The 18,973-nt window shown below is 53.1% G+C and overlaps 1 pseudogene across 1 annotated transcript; it reads left to right on the top strand.

Annotated features, from left to right (window-relative positions):
• The first annotated feature begins 3,127 nt into the window (after positions 1-3,127).
• LOC143995788 (cilia- and flagella-associated protein 20-like) lies at positions 3,128-18,572 on the top strand (annotated as a pseudogene). The gene is made up of 6 exons (XR_013277477.1): positions 3,128-3,305; positions 7,009-7,087; positions 7,459-7,570; positions 8,315-8,503; positions 17,846-17,956; positions 18,411-18,572. The product of XR_013277477.1 is annotated as a cilia- and flagella-associated protein 20-like (transcript).
• The last annotated feature ends 401 nt before the right edge of the window (positions 18,573-18,973 follow it).

The following is an 18,973-nucleotide window of genomic DNA, read 5'->3' as shown; positions in this document are numbered from 1 at the left end:
CTCCGCTAGTAAAAGAGCTACACGAAGATAGCGGAGGAGTCCGGCGAGAAGACCCCCGAAGACGGAAGACCCCCGGAGCTGTGCAATAAAATATTTTTTCTCTGTGTTGTGTTTTTTTTTGTACTTTATTTCACAGGTGAATGGGTAGGGGTACATTGTACCCCATACTCATTCACATAGGGTGGGGGGCCGGTATCCGGGGGCCCCCTTCTTAAAGGGGGCTCCCGGATTCCGATAAGCCCCCGCCCGCAGACCCCGACAACCAACGGCCAGGGTTGTCGGGAAGAGGCCCTTGTCCTCATCAACATGGGGACAAGGTGCTTTGGGGTGGGGGGGCCGCGTGGCCCCCCCTTCCCCAAGGCACCCCCCCATGTTGAGGGCACGCGGCCTGGTACGGCTCAGGAGGGGGGGCGCGCTCGCTCGCCCCCCTTTCCTGGCCGGCCGGGTAGCGTGCTCGGACAAGGGTCTGTTGTGGACTTTGGGGGAACCCCCACGCCGATTTTTTTCGGCGTTGGGGTTCCCCTTTAAGCCCATTCCAGGCGGCGGAGCCCGCGACGTCTCAGTCGCGGGCCCCGCCTACCTTCACACGCGCTCGAAATGAGCAGACTTTCCTCCGAGTGGGAACAGTTTGCTCATTTCGAAAGTAGCCTACACACGGGCGGACTGTTCGCTCAAACACAGTTTCAGCGGACAGTTTTTCGGAATTTCCGAAAGACTTTGTCCGTCAAACTGTCCGCTGAAAGCCCATGGTTGGGCGAACAGTCCGCCCGTGTGTACGCGGCCTGAGAAGAGAATTCCGTACCACATTCGGTGGACACGGATCTTCCACCAAACACTTTGCTCTCAGTTATTTTTTGCACTTCACAGATCTGTTTATTTAATATTCAATATTTGTCACATTTATCAGTTTATTGTATGAAGAATATTTATTTCTACCGCAATCAGTTTTATACACTGTCATTTATTATCAATCTATCTATTTGTACTTTCCATGTATTTATTACCAGCGCAGCCACCTTCTTCTCTCTGTTCTTTGGATCACATTTCTAGAAGCTTTTTACTAACATTTTGTATATTCCATTTACTGCTTTATGTGTCTATAGAATGTAACACCGACATATAATCACACACCACAACTACTATATTCCCCCCACTGACACCAATGATGGGGCACCATTCCTCCCACTGACACCAATGATGGGGCACCATTCCTCCCACTGACACCAATGATGGGGCACTTTTCCTCCCACTGACACCAATGATGGGGCACCATTCCTCCCACTGACACCAATGATGGGGCACCATTCCCCCCACTGACACCAATGATGGGGCACCATTCCCCCCACTGACACCAATGATGGGGCACCATTCCCCCCACTGACACCAATGATGGGACACCATTCCCCCCACTGACACCAATGATGGGGCACCATTCCCCCCACTGACACCAATGATGGGGCACCATTCCCCCCACTGACACCAATGATGGGGCACCATTCCCCCCACTGACACCAATGATGGGGCACCATTCCTCCCACTGACACCATTGATGGGGCTCCATTCCTCCCACTGACACCAATGATGGGGCACCATTCCTCCCACTGACACCAATGATGGGGCACCATTCCTCCCACTGACACCAATGATGGGGCACTATTCCCCCCACTGACACCAATGATGGGGCACCATTCCTCCCACTGACACCAATTATGGGGCACAATTCCTCCCACTGACACCAATGATGGGGCACTATTCCCCCCACTGACACCAATGATGGGGCACTATTCCCCCCACTGACACCAATGATGGGGCACTATTCCTTCCACTGACACCAATGATGGGGCACTATTCCTCCCACTGACACCAATGATGGGGCACTATTCCTCCCACTGACACCAATGATGGGGCACTATTCCTCCCACTGACACCAATGATGGGGCACTATTCCCCCCACTGACACCAATGATGGGGCACTATTCCTCCCACTGACACCAATGATGGGGCACTATTCCCCCCACTGACACCAATGACAGGGCACTATTCCCCCAATGACACCAATGATGGGGCACTATTCCTCCCACTGACACCAATGATGGGGCACTATTCCTCCCACTGACACCAATGATGGGGCACTATTCCCCCCACTGACACCAATGATGGGGCACCATTCCCCCCACTGACACCAATGATGGGGCACTATTCCCCCCACTGACACCAATGATGGGGCACTATTCCTCCCACTGACACCAATGATGGGGCACTATTCCTCCCACTGACACCAATGATGGGGCACTATTCCTCCCACTGACACCAATGATGGGGCACTATTCCCCCCACTGACACCAATGATGGGGCACTATTCCTCCCACTGACACCAATGACGGGGCACTATTCCTCCCACTGACACCAATGACGGGGCACTATTCCTCCCACTGACACCAATGACAGGGCACTATTCCCCCCACTGACACCAATGATGGGGCACTATTCCCCCCACTGACACCAATGATGGGGCACTATTCCTCCCACTGACACCAATGATGGGGCACTATTCCTCCCACTGACACCAATGATGGGGCACTATTCCTCCCACTGACACCAATGACGGGGCACTATTCCTCCCACTGACACCAATGACTGGGCACTATTCCCCCAATGACACCAATGATGGGGCACTATTCCCCCCACTGACACCAATGATGGGGCACTATTCCTCCCACTGACACCAATGATGGGACACTATTCCTCCCACTGACACCAATGATGGGGCACCATTCCCCCCACTGACACCAATGGTGGGGCATTATAAAGAATGTTGCGGGGGGGGGGATATATAGCTGGAGGGCCCCTTGTTTGAGACCTCTGGTCTATGGGAACGTTTGAACATTCTTCCAGAAGCACATTTGTGAGGTCAGGCACTGATGTTGGATGAGAAGGTTCACAGCTCTGTCTCCTGAAGACATGCGCAGTACGCAATTTCTGGTGGCAACGTCACTTCCGCACCATTCTGTGATAGGCAGTAAAATATGACACTATAGCGGGTCTCCAGGAGACAGAGCTGTGAACCTGTAAACACAAGCTTGAAAGGGGCGGAGCTTGCTGCCAAGACGACGCACGAGGCGGGAAGAGGCATCACCCCGGCTACCGAGGCCTAGGGACGTGTGGTGACAACAGGGAGAGAAGAGAGGCGAGCGGAGAGGAGAGCCTGAGAGAGGAAAGCCATGTTCAAGAACACCTTCCAGTCCGGCTTCCTGTCCATCCTGTACAGTATAGGGAGCAAACCTCTAGAGATATGGGACAAGAAGGTGATTGTATACATCTATATACACCACCTGTATACTCCTCTCTATATATACTCCTCTCTATATACACCACCTGTATATTCCTCTCTATATACACCACCTGTATACTCCTCTCTATATACACCTCCTGTATACTCCTCTCTATATACACCTCCTGTATACTCCTCTCTATATACACCACCTGTATACTCCTCTCTATATACACCTCCTGTATAATCCTCTCTATATACACCACCTGTATACTCCTCTCTATATATACTCCTCTCTATATACACCACCTGTATATTCCTCTCTATATACACCACCTGTATATTCCTCTCTATATATACTCCTCTCTATAAACACCACCTGTATATTCCTCTCTATATACACCACCTGTATACTCCTCTCTATATACACCACCTGTATACTCCTCTCTATATACACCACCTGTATACTCCTCTCTATATACACCACCTGTATACTCCTCTCTAAATACACCACCTGTATACTCCTCTCTATATACACCACCTGTATACTCCTCTCTATATACACCACCTGTATACTCCTCTCTATATACACCACCTGTATACTCCTCTCTATATACACCACCTGTATACTCCTCTCTATATACACCTCCTGTATAATCCTCTCTATATACACCTCCTGTATACTCCTCTCTATATACACCTCCTGTATACTCCTCTCTATATACACCTCCTGTATACTCCTCTCTATATACACCTCCTGTATACTCCTCTCTATATACACCTCCTGTATACTCCTCTCTATATACACCTCCTGTATACTCCTCTCTATATACACCTCCTGTATACTCCTCTCTATATACACCTCCTGTATACTCCTCTCTATATACACCTCCTGTATACTCCTCTCTATATACACCTCCTTTATACTCCTCTCTATATACACCTCCTGTATACTCCTCTCTATATACACCACCTGTATACTCCTCTCTATATACACCACCTGTATACTCCTCTCTATATACACCTCCTGTATACTCCTCTCTATATACACCACCTGTATACTCCTCTCTATATACACCACCTGTATACTCCTCTCTATATACACCTCCTGTATACTCCTCTCTATATACACCTCCTGTATACTCCTCTCTATATACACCTCCTGTATACTCCTCTCTATATACACCTCCTGTATACTCCTCTCAGTAGAGTTGTCACCCGAAATGACCTCACATGACCTTCAATTTTATTCTGTTGTATGAGAATTTTCACAACTTCAGTAACTCTTCAGGTCGGATATACAAATAGTGCGCAGAAAAATACGATCTGTTGTCCGAATTTCAGGCACTGATGTTGGACGAGAAGGCCTGGCTCACAGTCTCTGCTCTAATTCATCCCAAAGGTGTTCTATGGGGTTGAGGTCAGGACTCTGTGCAGGACAGTCAAGTACCTCCACTCCAAACTCGCTCATCCATGTCTTTATGGATCTTGCTTTGTACTCTGGTGCACAGTCATGTTGGAACAGGAAGGGGCCGTCCCCAAACTGTTCCCACAAAGTTGGGAGCGTGAAATTGTCCAAAATGTCTTGGTATGCTGACGCCTTAAGAGTTCCCTTCACTGGAACTAAGAGGCCAAGCCCAACCCCTGAAAAACAACCCCCACATCATAATCCCCCCTCCCCCCACTCCACTAAATGATTTGGACCAGAGCACAAAACAAGGTCCATAAAAACATGGATGAGAGAGTTTGGAGTGGAGGAACTTGACTGGCCTGCACAGAGTCCTGACCTCAACCCGATGGGATGAATTGGAGTGGAGACTGTGAGCCAGGCCTTCTCATCCAACATCAGTGCCTGACCTCACAAATGTGCTTCTGGAAGAATGTTCAAATGTTCCCATAGACCAGAGGTCTCAAACAAGAGGCCCTCCAGCTATATATCCCCCCGCAACATTCTTTATAATGCCCCACCATTGGTGTCAGTGGGAGGAATAGTGCCCCATCATTGGTGTCAGTGGGAGAAATAGTGCCCCATCATTGGTGTCAGTGGGAGGAATAGTGCCCCATCATTGGTGTCAGTGGGAGGAATAGTGCCCCATCATTGGTGTCAGTGGGAGGAATAGTGCCCCATCATTGGTGTCAGTGGGAGGAATAGTGCCCCATCATTGGTGTCAGTGGGAGGAATAGTGCCCCATCATTGGTGTCAGTGGGGGGAATAGTGCCTCATCATTGGTATCAGTGGGAGGAATAGTGCCCCATCATTGGTGTCAGTGGGAGGAATAGTGCCCCATCATTGGTGTCAGTGGGAGGAATAGTGCCCCATCATTGGTGTCAGTGGGAGGAATAGTGCCCCATCATTGGTGTCAGTGGGAGGAATAGTGCCCCATCATTGGTGTCAGTGGGGGGATAGTGCCTCATCATTGGTATCAGTGGGAGGAATAGTGCCCCATCATTGGTGTCAGTGGGAGGAATAGTGCCCCATCATTGGTGTCAGCGGGAGGAATGGTGCCCCATCATTGGTGTCAGTGGGGGGAATATAGTAGTTGTGGTGTGTGATTATATGTCGGTGTTACCATTCTATAGACACATAAAGCAGTAAATGGAATATACAAAATGTTAGTAAAAAGCTTCTAGAAATGTGATCCAAAGAACAGAGAGAAGAAGGTGGCTGCGCTGGTAATAAATACATGGAAAGTACAAATAGATGGATTGATAATAAATGACAGTGTATAAAACTGATTGCGGTAGAAATAAATATTCTTCATACAATAAACTGATAAATGTGACAAATAATGAATATTAAATAAACAGATCTGTGAAGTGCAAAAAATAACTGAGAGCAAAGTGTTTGTGGAAGATCCGTGTCCACCGAATGTGGTACGGAATTCTCTTCTCAGGAGGAACGCACACCGCCCACCACGTGAAGTCCACCACCACGTGCCACCCCTGAGGGATTGAAGCCTTACCCGCTTATAACCCCAAAAAGCACATCACAGTAGGCAGCCAATAGATGTCAACCACGGGGGCTCCACCCCAAACCAGATATTTCTGGGAATCCAGACTCCAACATGTATGGAGGAAATATGTAGCAGACTCTCATATACCAGGAAACTCCCGATTTATATATAACCTGCAAGATCACAGGAGCATCGATTGCTATGTGTGGACGCCCGTGCGCTATGACTCCCGTACGCGGTGACGTCAGCATGTCAAACTCCTCCCGATGCACGTTTCGTCACAAGAATGACATCGTCTGGGGAACCGTTCCATTCCAATATGGTCTGTCCTCCTTTTTACTGTTTATATATTTAAAGAATTTCTTGGGATTTTTTTGCTCTCCTCCGCTTTGTGTCTTTCATGTTCTATCGTAGGCTGTCCTTATCTCACCCTTACACTTTTTGTTGCATTCTTTATAAAGTCTGAATGCTGATGATGATCTCTCAATCTTGCACACACCTTGTGGTCACACGGCAGCTCCCCCCCCCCCCCCCCCGGCACACACCTTGTGGAACGCGGATCCTCAGTCACGGTGAGGCGTGGACTGAGCCGTGTCTCTTAGTCTTTTCTAGCCCTCCCCCCTTATATATGTACACATTATTCTATTAGAATATTTCATAAATATCAGATTGATCTCACCCGAGCAAAGAGGTATTGGTGGGAACATTTGTCCTCCGGGTGTGGGGGAGGGCCCCCTTCTGTTATCGGACCCCCCACCTTTATCTGCCACTTTCTCTGTACAGGTACGGAATGGCCACATAAAGAGATTACAGACAATGACATCCAGTCCCTGGTCCTGGAGGTGGAGGGAACAAACGTCGCGTGAGTGTCTTACCACAACATGTCTGTAGGTGGAGCCGCACACACCATGGCAGGGGGGTGGGGCCGGTAGCTGGCTGGTGATGGTGAAGGAGGGGGGGGAGGCTGCAGTAGCTGGCTGGTAACAGTAAGGTGGGGGGGCGGGTAGCTGGCTGGGGGGGGGGTGGTGGTAGCTGGCTGGTGAAGGGGGGGGGGGCGGTAGCCTGTGGAATGGTGGCTAGCTGGTGATGGTGGGGGGGCGTTAGTTGGCGGGCATTGGTGGGGGGCGGTAGCTGGTGGGTATTGCGGGCGGCGGTAGCTGGCGGGTATTGCGGGCGAGCGGTAGCTGGCGGGTGATATTGGACTGACACCGTGTCTCCTCTGTCTTCTTTCAGTACTACGTACATTACGTGTCCGGCTGACCCCAAGAAGACACTCGGGATCAAACTCCCCTACCTGGTCATGATAATCAAAAATGTGAAAAAATATTTTACATTCGAGGTGCAGGTGAGATTCCCACCTTTACAATCATTTATGCCCCTCCTACTGCAGGGTGACAGGAGAGAACTATAAGACCCGGAGTATGCCCCTCCTACTGCAGGGTGACACGGGAGAGAACTATAAGACCCGGAGTATGCCCCTCCCACTGAGGGGTGACACGGGAGAGAACTATAAGACCTGGAGTATTCCCCTCCCACTGCGGGGTGACACGGGAGAGAAGTATATGACCCCGAGTATGCCCCTCCCACTGAGGGTTGACACGGGAGAGAACTATAAGACCCGGAGTATGCCCCTCCCACTGCGGGGTGACACGGAGAGAAGTATATGACCCCGAGTATGCCCCTCCCACTGAGGGGTGACACGGGAGAGAACTATAAGACCCGGAGAATGCCTCTCCCACTGCGGGGTGACACGGGAGAGAACTATAAGACCCGGAGAATGCCCCTCCCACTCGGGGGTGACAGGAGAGAACTATAAGACCCGGAGTATGCCCCTCCCACTGAGGGGTGACACGGGAGAGAACTATAAGACCTGGAGTATGCCCCTCCTACTGCAGGGTGACAGGAGAGAACTGTAAGACCTGAGTATGCCCCTCCTATGGCAGGGTGACGGGAGAGAACTGTAAGACCCGGAGTATGCCCCTCCTACGGCAGGGTGACGGGAGAGAACTGTAAGACCCGGAGTATGCCCCTCCCACCTGCAGGGTGAAGCAGACGTGGTGACCCGTGTTGGGTGTCTCTCCCCCTCCAGGTTTTGGATGATAAGAACGTGCGGAGAAGGTTCCGGGCGAGTAATTATCAGAGCACAACGCGGGTGAAGCCGTTCATCTGTACGATGCCAATGAGACTGGATGACGGCTGGAACCAAATCCAATTCAACCTCTCCGACTTCACCCGCCGGGCGTACGGCACCAATTATATCGAGACCCTGCGTGTACAGGTATGTGCGTCCGCAATACTGTCCTCCCTGGGTGTGTGTATGTGCTTCCGGAATACTGTCCTCCCCAGGTGTGTGTATGTGCGTCCGGAATACTGTCCTCCCCGGGTGTGTGTGTGCATCTGGAATACTGTCCTCCCCGGGTGTGTGTGTGTGTGCGTCCGGAATTCTGTCCTCCCCGGGTGTGTGTGCGTCCAGAATACTGTCCTCCCCGGGTGTGTGTGTGCGTCCGGAATACTGTCCTCCCCGGGTGTGTGTGTGTGTGCGTCCGGAATTCTGTCCTCCCCGGGTGTGTGTGCGTCCAGAATACTGTCCTCCCCGGGTGTGTGTGTGCGTCCGGAATACTGTCCTCCCCGGGTGTGTGTGTGCATCTGGAATACTGTCCTCCCCGGGTGTGTGTGTGTGTGCGTCCGGAATTCTGTCCTCCCCGGGTGTGTGTGCGTCCAGAATACTGTCCTCCCCGGGTGTGTGTGTGCGTCCGGAATACTGTCCTCCCCAGGTGTGTGTGTGCATCTGGAATACTGTCCTCCCCGGGTGTGTGTGTGTACGTCCGGAATTCTGTCCTCCCCGGGTGTGTGTGCGTCCAGAATACTGTCCTCCCCGGGTGTGTGTGTGCGTCCGGAATACTGTCCTCCCCGGGTGTGTGTGTGCATCTGGAATACTGTCCTCCCCAGTGTGTGTGTGCATCTGGAATACTGTCCTCCCCGGGTGTGTGTGTGCGTCCGGAATACTGTCCTCCCCGGGTGTGTGTGTGCGTCCGGAATACTGTCCTCCCCAGGTGTGTGTGTGCATCCGGAATACTGTCCTCCCCGGGTGTGTGTGTGCGTCCGGAATACTGTCCTCCCCGGGTGTGTGTATGTGCGTCTGGAACACTGTCCTCCTAGGTGTGTGCGCACGTCCGGAATACTGTCCTCCTAGGTGTGTGCGCACGTCCGGAATACTGTCCTCCTAGGTGTGTGCGCACGTCCGGAATACTGTCCTCCTAGGTGTGTGTGCGCGTCCGGAATACTGTCCTCCCCCGGGTGTGTGTGTGTGCGTCCAGAATACTGTCCTCCCCCGGGTGTGTGTGTGTGTGCGTCCGGAATACTGTCCTCCCCCTTGTGTGTGTGTGTGTGTGCGTCCGGAGTACTGTCCTCCCTGGTTGTGTATGTGCGTCCGAAATACAGTCCTCCCCGGGTGTGTGTGTGTCCAGAATACTGTCCTCCTCCGGGTGTGTGTGTGTGCGTCCGGAATTCTGTCCTCCCCCGGGTGTGTGTGTGTGTGCGTCCGGAATACTGTCCTCCCCCGGGGGTGTGTGTGTGTGCGTCCAGAATACTGTCCTCCCCCGGGTGTGTGTGTGCGTCCAGAATACTGTCCTCCCCTGGGTGTGTGTGTGCGTCCGGAATACTGTCCTCGCCCGGGTGTGTGTGTGCGTCCGGAGTACTGTCCTCCCCCGGGTGTGTGTGTGTGTGCGTCCGGAATACTGTCCTCCCCCAGGTGTGTGTGTGCGTCCGGAATACTGTCCTCCCCCGGGTGTGTGTGTATGTGCGTCCGGAGTACTGTCCTCCCTGGTTGTGTATGTGCATCTGGAATACTGTCCTCCCCCGGGTGTGTGTGTATGTGCGTCCGGAGTACTGTCCTCCCCGGTTGTTTATGTGCGTCCGGAATACTGTCCTCACCGGGTGTGTGTGTGTGCGTCCGGAATACAGGCCTCCCTGGGTGTGTGTGTGTGTGTGTGTGTGCGCGTCCGGAATACAGTCCTCCCCGGGTGTGTGTGTGTGTGTGTGTGTGTACGCGTCCAGAGTACTGTCCTCCCCTGGTTGTGTGTGTGTGCGTCCGGAAGACTGTCCTCCCGGGGGGTGTGTGTGTGTGTCCGGAATACTGTCCTCCCGGGTGTGTGCGTCCAGAGTACTGTCCTCCCCGGTTGTGTATGTGCGTCCGGAATACTGTCCTCCCGAGTGTGTGCGTCCAGAATACTGTCCTCCCCGGTTGTGTATGTGCATCCGGAATACTGTCCTCCCTGGGTGTGTGTATGTGCGTCCGGAATACTGTCCTCCCCGGGTGTGTGTATGTGCGTCTGGAACACTGTCCTCCTAGGTGTGTATGTGCGTCCGCAATACTGTCGATCCCCCCCCCCCCCTTGGTGTGTATGTGCGTCCGGAATACTGTCCTCCCCGGGTGTGTGTGTGTGTGCGTCCGGAATACTGTCCTCCCCGGGTGTGTGTGCGTCCGGAATACTGTCCTCCCCCGGATGTGTGTGCGTCCAGAATACAGTCCTCCCCGGGTGTGTGTGTGTGTGTGTGTGTGTGTGTGTGTGCGCGTGTGTGTCCGGAATACAGTCCTCCCCGGGTGTGTGTGCGCGTCCGGAATACTGTCCTCCTGGGGGGGTGTGTGTGTGTCCGGAATACTGTCCTCCCGGGGGGGGGGGGGGTGTGTGTGCGTCCAGAGTACTGTCCTCCCCGGTTGTGCATGTGCGTCCGGAATACTGTCCTCCCAGGGGTGTGTGAGCGTCCAGAATACTGTCCTCCCGAGTGTGTGCGTCCAGAATACTGTCCTCCCCGGTTGTGTATGTGCGTCCGGAATACTATCCTCCCGGGTGTGTGTGTGTTCATCCAGAATACTGTCCTCCCCGGTTGTGTATGTGCGTCCGGAATACTGTCCTCCCGGGTGTGTGTGTGCATCCAGAATACTGTCCCTGCATGAAGTAGTTTGTGTATTCAGCACTGGGAAATCTTTGCACACTAACATGGAATGTCCCCCCCTCTGTACATCTCACATTTACACCCACATAATTCACCATACACGCACACTCTGGGTGGCGGCCCATGCACGCGCGCGCACTCTGGGTGGCGGCCCACGTGCACCGTTTCGGTGGCGGCCCATGCACGCGCGCACACTCTGGGTGGCGGCCCATGCACGCGCGCACACTCTGGGTGGCGGCCCATGCACGCGCGCACACTCTGGGTGGCGGCCCATGCACGCGCGCACACTCTGGGTGGCTGCCCATGCACGCGCGCATACTCTGGGTGGCGGCCCATGCACGCGCGCACACTCTGGGTGGCGGCCCATGCACGCGCGCACACTCTGGGTGGCGGCCCATGCACGCGCGCACACTCTGGGTGGCGGCCCATGCACGCGCGCACACTCTGGGTGGCTGCCCATGCACGCGCGCATACTCTGGGTGGCGGACCACTCTCATGCCCGTGGAACGCGGTCATTCATTTCTGTCTCTCATCCATTTGGGGACACAGGGATTCAGATACTGTCGGGTTATTCTGCTCCCTACAGGAGGATTAGACGCTGAAATCCCCTCCTCCACCCAGCATGCCTCAGTGTTTTGCTGGTGTCCCCGGCGGATGGAAGTCTGAGGAGGAGAATCTCTCCAGCTTTTACGGCTCTTTTACTTCCATGAAATGTTTGGATTCTTTGTCTTCAGTCGGGATTCCTCTTCTCAGACTCTGGAGTGTCATACCTGCCCCCCCAGGACTGGATGTGCAGGGATAGTCTGAGTGACCTGCGGGCCCCGGGCTCTGCATTTCTGATGCTTTCCACACCTTGGTGTACGGGGAAAGGTTGCCCATGGAGGGCTCTCTGGGTCCAGAGCCGTGGCATCGCCTCACCGCTTGTCTCTGATGAGGAGGTCGGGCTGAACATCGGGAGTGAGCGTTTTCCATCACTCAGATTACCCGCTAAAAGGGATGACCCTGAAAGACGGAGCGCTTGCGCCACCTGCTGGGCGGAGTGTCGTGTGCGCTCTGAGCTCCTTCCCACTAGTGTGTAGAGGACACGTCATCCCGTACTGCAAACGCACCACGTGGAGCTTCAATTTACTGTCCATCATACTGCCACCTACAGGGGCCTGCTCACCCTCAGCACCAGCTACCTTGGTTTGTGATTGGCTGAGAGCCTTGTCACTTCACCTCCATCCAGGGGACAGTCCTGCTCTACGGGGACACCAACTCACTAATGGTTCCGGGGGGTTACTCTGTACCCTCTGAGGACTGATTATTAGGTCTACCTCATGGAAGGGGCCACATCTCCTCTATCATTGGGGCTTCTTCTGCACTTACACAGACCAGACCTTCAGGACAAATTCCCCCAATTCCCTGCAGATTCCGACCACAGAGGCTCTAAATTCCCTTCCTCGCCTTCTGCATAGTCAGTCCTTCATCAGACCACCGGCTGCAGGCCCTGCTTCTGACTCTGGTCCCTACAGCCTCATTACCTCACAATTACAAGAGACTTCTGCCTCTTACTAATACAATGGTTACTGCCCGGCCTCCAGAGGATCACCGGCCTCCAGAGGGTCACCAGCCTCCAGAGGGTCACCGGCCTCCAGAGGATCACCGGCCTCCAGAGGGTCACCGGCCTCCAGAGGGTCACCGGCCTCCAGAGGGTCACCGGCCTCCAGAGGATCACCGGCCTCCAGAGGGTCACCGGCCTCCAGAGGGTCACCGGCCTCCAGAGGATCACCGGCCTCCAGAGGGTCACAGGCCACCAGAGGGTCACCGGCCACCAGAGGGTCACCGGCCTCCAGAGGGTCACCGGCCTGCTGTCACTGCATTCTCTATTCCACTGTGAGGACTGAACACAACTTTGAGGGTCCCGGAACCCACCTGGTAATGCCCAGATCTGCTCTGTCAGGTTTCTGTAGGAGTTGGTAACAAACACCCTCCCTCGTGGGGCAAGTCCACAGCCTGTCTACCTCCCGGGGTCCCTCATCATAGGACAAGAAACGGCCTCTCTCCTCGGGCCGGGGTGTCCCTTACCTCCAGAGACCACTCCCTTTTTTCCCATCTAACGGCCCACTTCAGGTCCACTTCCTAAGTGGTCCAACATGTCTGCCTCTATGGACTGAGTATTTCCTGCTGTGATTATTCAGCCTCTCAATGGGGGGATGGTAAGGATTCTTCTCCTCATATCCGGATGGTCGTTGTGGTTGAGGAATCCATTATCTCAGGTTGCTTTCTGCTCTCCCAGAACGCTTCTTCTCCATGATGGAATGCTGATCTGTAGTGGTCGTGGCTCAGACTGAACACCATCTAGATACTGCCAAGAAGTAATGGAAGCTCATTCTATGTCAGTAGAAGTATCCCGACTTCTGTCTCACCACACTCATCCCTTTAAGGGACATTCCTGGGGAGCTGGTTCCTCCCAGCTGGTAACTTCTGGTCATGGAGGAGGGTCACACATCTGGGTGTTCGTTGGAGGGCCCCGTGTGTCTGGATTGTCCATGGGCAGAACGCTTGAGTCTGGATTTCTTTTCCAAGGTACAGGGAAGGCCTCAAGGACTTTGGGGGACCTGTCCTCCAGGAGATGGGGTTCTCTTTCCTGGGCTGATTTGCAGTCCCCTGGGGGTGCTTTCCCTTGTTTTTCCTTCAGATGAATGTAACATTTCTGTTCTGTGCCCAATGGGTGCTGAAGCTTCACTGGATCTTGAGTGATCGGGAACGTTTGTAGACCGATGGCTTGAGGTCAGGGATAGGAAGGTTTGTGCTACAGTTTCTGTCAAAGGCGCCTCTTGTCTATCGGTGAGGATGTATAGCAGGGGTGCCCAACCGCTGGTCCGCCATGTCTCGCTGTAAGATGGCGGGTCGGCAAGCCCAGATCGCGGGTTCCCGACCCGCCATCTCCAAGCATTAGTGTGAAGAACAGAGCGGCCGCTAGAGGAAGCAGAGCCGATGCTTCCTGTATAGTGCCGCCTCCTTCACAGGCGGAGTGATACCATCAGTACTTCTCCTGAGGCTCTGCTCTCTACTCTAGCTGCATGCTTCTCTCACAATTATGCTCGGGGATGGCGGGTCGGGACAAAGCAACCCGCAATCTGGGACAGCAGCCACCAGTGTCAGTACCAGCCAGAAGTACCCACCATCCTTACCAGCCAGCAGTACCAGTACCCACCATCCTTACCAGCCAGCAGTACCAGTACCCACCATCCTTACCAGCCAGCAGTACCAGTACCCACCAGCAGTACCAGGAATCCTGAGGAAGAAGTGAAGATTGAGGTCAGGTAAACCGCTGTGCATCAGTGTGAAGCAGCCTCAGACCCCTTTCACACGATCGGTCCGATCGGGTCCGCCTGTCTGTTTTTTCAGGTGGACTCAGACGGACTCTCCATTCACCTCTATAGAGCGGCAGATGTAAACGGAGTTGTCTGCTACACCCGCCTATCTGCAACCATAGTTACATAGTAAGGTTGAATAAAGACACCAGTCCATCCTGTTCATCCTGAGTTTCTACAATTGTCCCTATCGCTGTACATTGCACACTCACATTGGTCCCTACCCTCAGGGAGCCCACAATCCAAGGCCCCCAGTGATATACTAGGGACAATTTTGGACGGAAGCCAATTAACCTACCTGCATGTCTTTGGAGTGTGGGAGGAAACCGGAGTACCCAGAGGAAACCCACACAGGCACAGGGAGAACATGCAGGGGCGTACCAAGCAGGGGGCGGGGGGGGGCGTTCCGCCCCAGGTGCCACACATTGAGGGGGGTGTAAGTGGCTGGGTGCCATTGCTATGGGGTTCACTCTGCACTCAGACAGTCTGACATAATCCTGAAGGGAATCCCTGGCTCTGGCTGCTCTGTTTTTTGTGAGTTTTTCGTGAGCTGGAACACCCCCAGCACTGTGGCCGAAATAGTATGGTCTAGTTTCTGTTTTCCCTTGCTAGCTCCACCCACCACTGCTGAGCAGCCGAGCTGAGTGTGTCATCATTCAGCGCGGGGGTGGTTGCTGTTACACACTGTGTCCACATCATCTTCCAGAGTCTAAACCTCCCTAGCTGAAGCTGAGAGCCGAGCTGAGCTGGTGATAGGGGATGTGTGAGCTGTGAGAAGACGTTGGAGTGTGTCTGTCCTGCCATCCTTACTGTGCTGGCCTGTCATAGAAGGGGGGGGTTGCTGTGTAGTAGGTATAGTGTAGCTGACCTGATGGGGGGGGTGCAGAATCCAGGTGTTGGCTATGTACAGGTTGCAGAATGCAGGCGTGTGCTATGTATAGGTTGCAGAATGCAGGCGTGTGCTATGTACAGGTTGCAGAATGCAGGCGTGTGCTATGTACAGGTTGCAGAATGCAGGTGTGTGCTATGTACGGGTTGCAGAATGCAGGCGTGTGCTGTATACAGGTTGCAGAATGCAGGCGTGTGCTGTATACAGGTTGCAGAATCCAGGCGTGTGCTGTATACAGGTTGCAGAATGCAGGCGTGTGCTGTATACAGGTTGCAGAATGCAGGCGTGTGCTGTATACAGGTTGCAGAATCCAGGCGTGTGCTGTATACAGGTTGCAGAATCCAGATTTGTGCTATATACAGGTAGCAGAATACAGGCGTGTGCTATGTACAGGTTGCAGAATGCAGGCGTGTGCTGTATACAGGTTGCAGAATCCAGGCGTGTGCTGTATACAGGTTGCAGAATCCAGATTTGTGCTATATACAGGTAGCAGAATACAGGCATGTGCTATGTACAGGTTGCAGAATGCAGGCGTGTGCTATGTACAGGTTGCAGAATGCAGGCGTGTGCTATGTACTGGTTGCAGAATGCAGGCGTGTGCTATGTACTGGTTGCAGAATGCAGGCGTGTGCTATGTACAGGTTGCAGAATGCAGGCGTGTGCTATGTACAGGTTGCAGAATGCAGGCGTGTGCTGTATACAGGTTGCAGAATGCAGGCGTGTGCTGTATACAGGTTGCAGAATGCAGGCGTGTGCTTATACAGGTTGCAGAATGCAGGCGTGTGCTATGTACAGGTTGCAGAATCCAGGCGTGTGCTATGTACAGGTTGCAGAATGCAGGCGTGTGCTATGTACAGGTTGCAGAATGCAGGCGTGTGCTGTATACAGGTTGCAGAATCCAGGCGTGTGCTGTATACAGGTTGCAGAATCCAGGCGTGTGCTGTATACAGGTTGCAGAATCCAGGCGTGTGCTGTATACAGGTTGCAGGTTTGTGGGTGTTTTTACAGTTGGGGGGGTGTCAGATATAGGATGGGCCCTGGGTGCCAAATGCTCTAGGTACGCCCCTGAGAACATGCAAACTCCAGGGAGTGTTGTGGTCGGGATTTGAACCAGCGACCCTTCTTACTGCTGGGCGAGAGTGCTAACCACTACACCACTGTGCTGCCCAAATCAGATCTCCTTTAAAAAAAAAAAAAATAGAAGGCAATCTGTCCCCTTCTGTCTGGGGGGATCGGAGGGCCCTTGGGGTAGAGCGGGTTGCATCCGTGTCTGCTCTACGTATGCAGAGACCTGCCATCCCCCACTTTACGCTCGTTGTGGCCCATGACCGGTTACCAAGTCGATAAAGTGGCCCTCTCTCCCCAGAAGGTTGGGCACCCCCGATGTATAGGCTGCATCCTCAGCTCTTTCTGGTTGTTCCCATCTCCTCGTTCTGGGGTTAGGGGTCTAACGTCCATCTCCTGTTCAGCCGTGTGGTGGTGCTCCCATGCCCCCCAGCAGTGCTTCCCTGCCTCCTACCCTTCAGTCTCGAGGACTTTGTGGTATTGAACCCTAACTTCTCTGCTGTCCCTTCACAATACTTGTAGACTGTTGCGTTGTAGCTGGGACTTTCCTTGGTAAGTCTCGCTTAGTGAGGTCAGTTGTCTGGCCAGACAAGCTCTATAGACACACAGATCTTGTCTCTCGATCCCAGGAGTCCCCTTCCTACTTAGACTGCCGGTTCCTACTAGTCAGGACCTGTTTTTTCTGCGGTTCCTTCTCAGGACCTGTTACCTTACAGGCCATGACCCCACTCATTGTTCTCATCAGGTTGTGAGCCTTTTCTTCCCTACCTGTGATTGGTTGTTCCATCTGGTTCTGGTGGTTTCTGGTTAGCTTGACGCTTGGTCCAGGATTTGGTGCTTCCCTTCTGCATGGAGCCCCAAGGTGGGGATGACTCTTTCTATCTTTGTCTTCAGCATCAGATTGATCCTCAGGTAGGTGTCTGATTCTGGTGTTTGTCCTTAAGGTGGTTGTTCGGCTGCAGATAATCCCCGGCTCTGTTTCTTTGGTCTGATAGCGGTTGTTGCCTGTTGTCTGCCCCTCAGTTGGACTGTTTCTTGACTTCCCAACAGTATCTGGATTCCTGTGTCCCTCAATGTATGAGAAGGAGAAGCCTGTACATCAGGGATCTGCATCTAGCGGACCTCCAGCTGTTGCAAAATTACAAGTCCCATCATACCTCTGCCTCTCAGTCTTGCTATGCCCCATGGGACTTGTAGTTCTGCAACAGCTGGAGGTCCGCTAATTGCATATCCCTGCTGTACATGATGCCCGATGGTCAATCTTCCCATAGACCGCAATATAACCCAATAGTCATTACATTTGTGTCCCTCAAGGAAAAGGATTTAAAGGATCAAATGTTTCCCTCCTCAGATACATGCCAATTGCCGGATTAGAAGAGTCTACTTCTCCGATCGCCTGTATTCCGAGGACGAGCTCCCAGCAGAGTTCAAACTTTACCTCCCGGTACAGACCAAGAACAAGGTGAGTGTCCTGACCTTTCCCTGTGACCCCCCTCCCCCCACTTCCTGTGTTACTACCCATCATTCCTTCTGTGTCCCCTCCACTTCCTGTATTGTTACCCATCATTCCCTCTGTCCCCCACTTCCTGCATTGTTACTTATTCCCTCTGTGTCCCCCCCCACTTCCTGTATTGTTACCCGTCATTCCCTCTGTCCCCCACTTCCTGCATTGTTACTTATTCCCTCTGTGTCCCGTCCCCCCCCACTTCCTGTATTGTTACCCATCATTCCATCTGTCCCCAGAACCCACCACTTCCTGTATTCATTACCCATCTCCCTATGCTTCTGTCTCATTCATCTGCAGGATTGCTCCCCGACAACCTGTGTCTCCACCTGTCCCATCTCCCTCTCTTCCCCGTTTCTGACAACCTGTGTCCTGTCTCACTCTCTGACGACATGTGTTGTGTGTTTTCCAGCAATGATCGCTCCGGCAGCCTCTCTTCCTGGGACAGTTTTATACGGTGAAGTTACCTTTCTGCAGCTACTGTTATGTTATGTTATGTTAAGTTATGAAGAATTCTGGCCGCAGTCACTGACAGGTTCTCTTTGTTTTTGCAATAAATATTCTCTTGCCTCTGTGTGTGTCCGTTTTTCTGTCTCTGCACTGATTGGATGTGTATGATGGGCGGAGGTCTGTGTGGCCTCGAAAGGACCTCCAGTGATGGCTGATGTATTTCCAGGTGTAAAGGGACTCAGTCCAGGGAGGAGAGGCCGCCATTGGTGGTCTCTTCTCCTGAGAACGCCGGTTCCCTGGCTGTCATGCTGAAGCTTTGGCTGACCACACCGAGTATCTGACTCCTACAAAATGTTTCTCCTGATCTATCACTTCCTAAAGGAGGAGCCAACATCCTTCTCATTGTGCACTCACCAGGGGGTCCATATACTGCAACATTGCCACAGTCCCTCCCACCATATGGGGGCGCTAGTCCCGGGATATGGAATGTGTAGAATATATCCTGCTGGACTCCGGTCCTGATAA

The sequence above is a fragment of the Lithobates pipiens genome, unplaced genomic scaffold, assembly GCF_037356315.1.
Source record: "Lithobates pipiens isolate NorthernLeopardFrog02 unplaced genomic scaffold, aLitPip1_a1.2 Scaffold_19, whole genome shotgun sequence".
Classification (NCBI taxonomy): domain Eukaryota; kingdom Metazoa; phylum Chordata; class Amphibia; order Anura; family Ranidae; genus Lithobates; species Lithobates pipiens.
The sequence above is the reverse complement of the archived record's forward strand: the minus strand, read 5'-3'. Positions and strand labels throughout refer to the sequence as shown.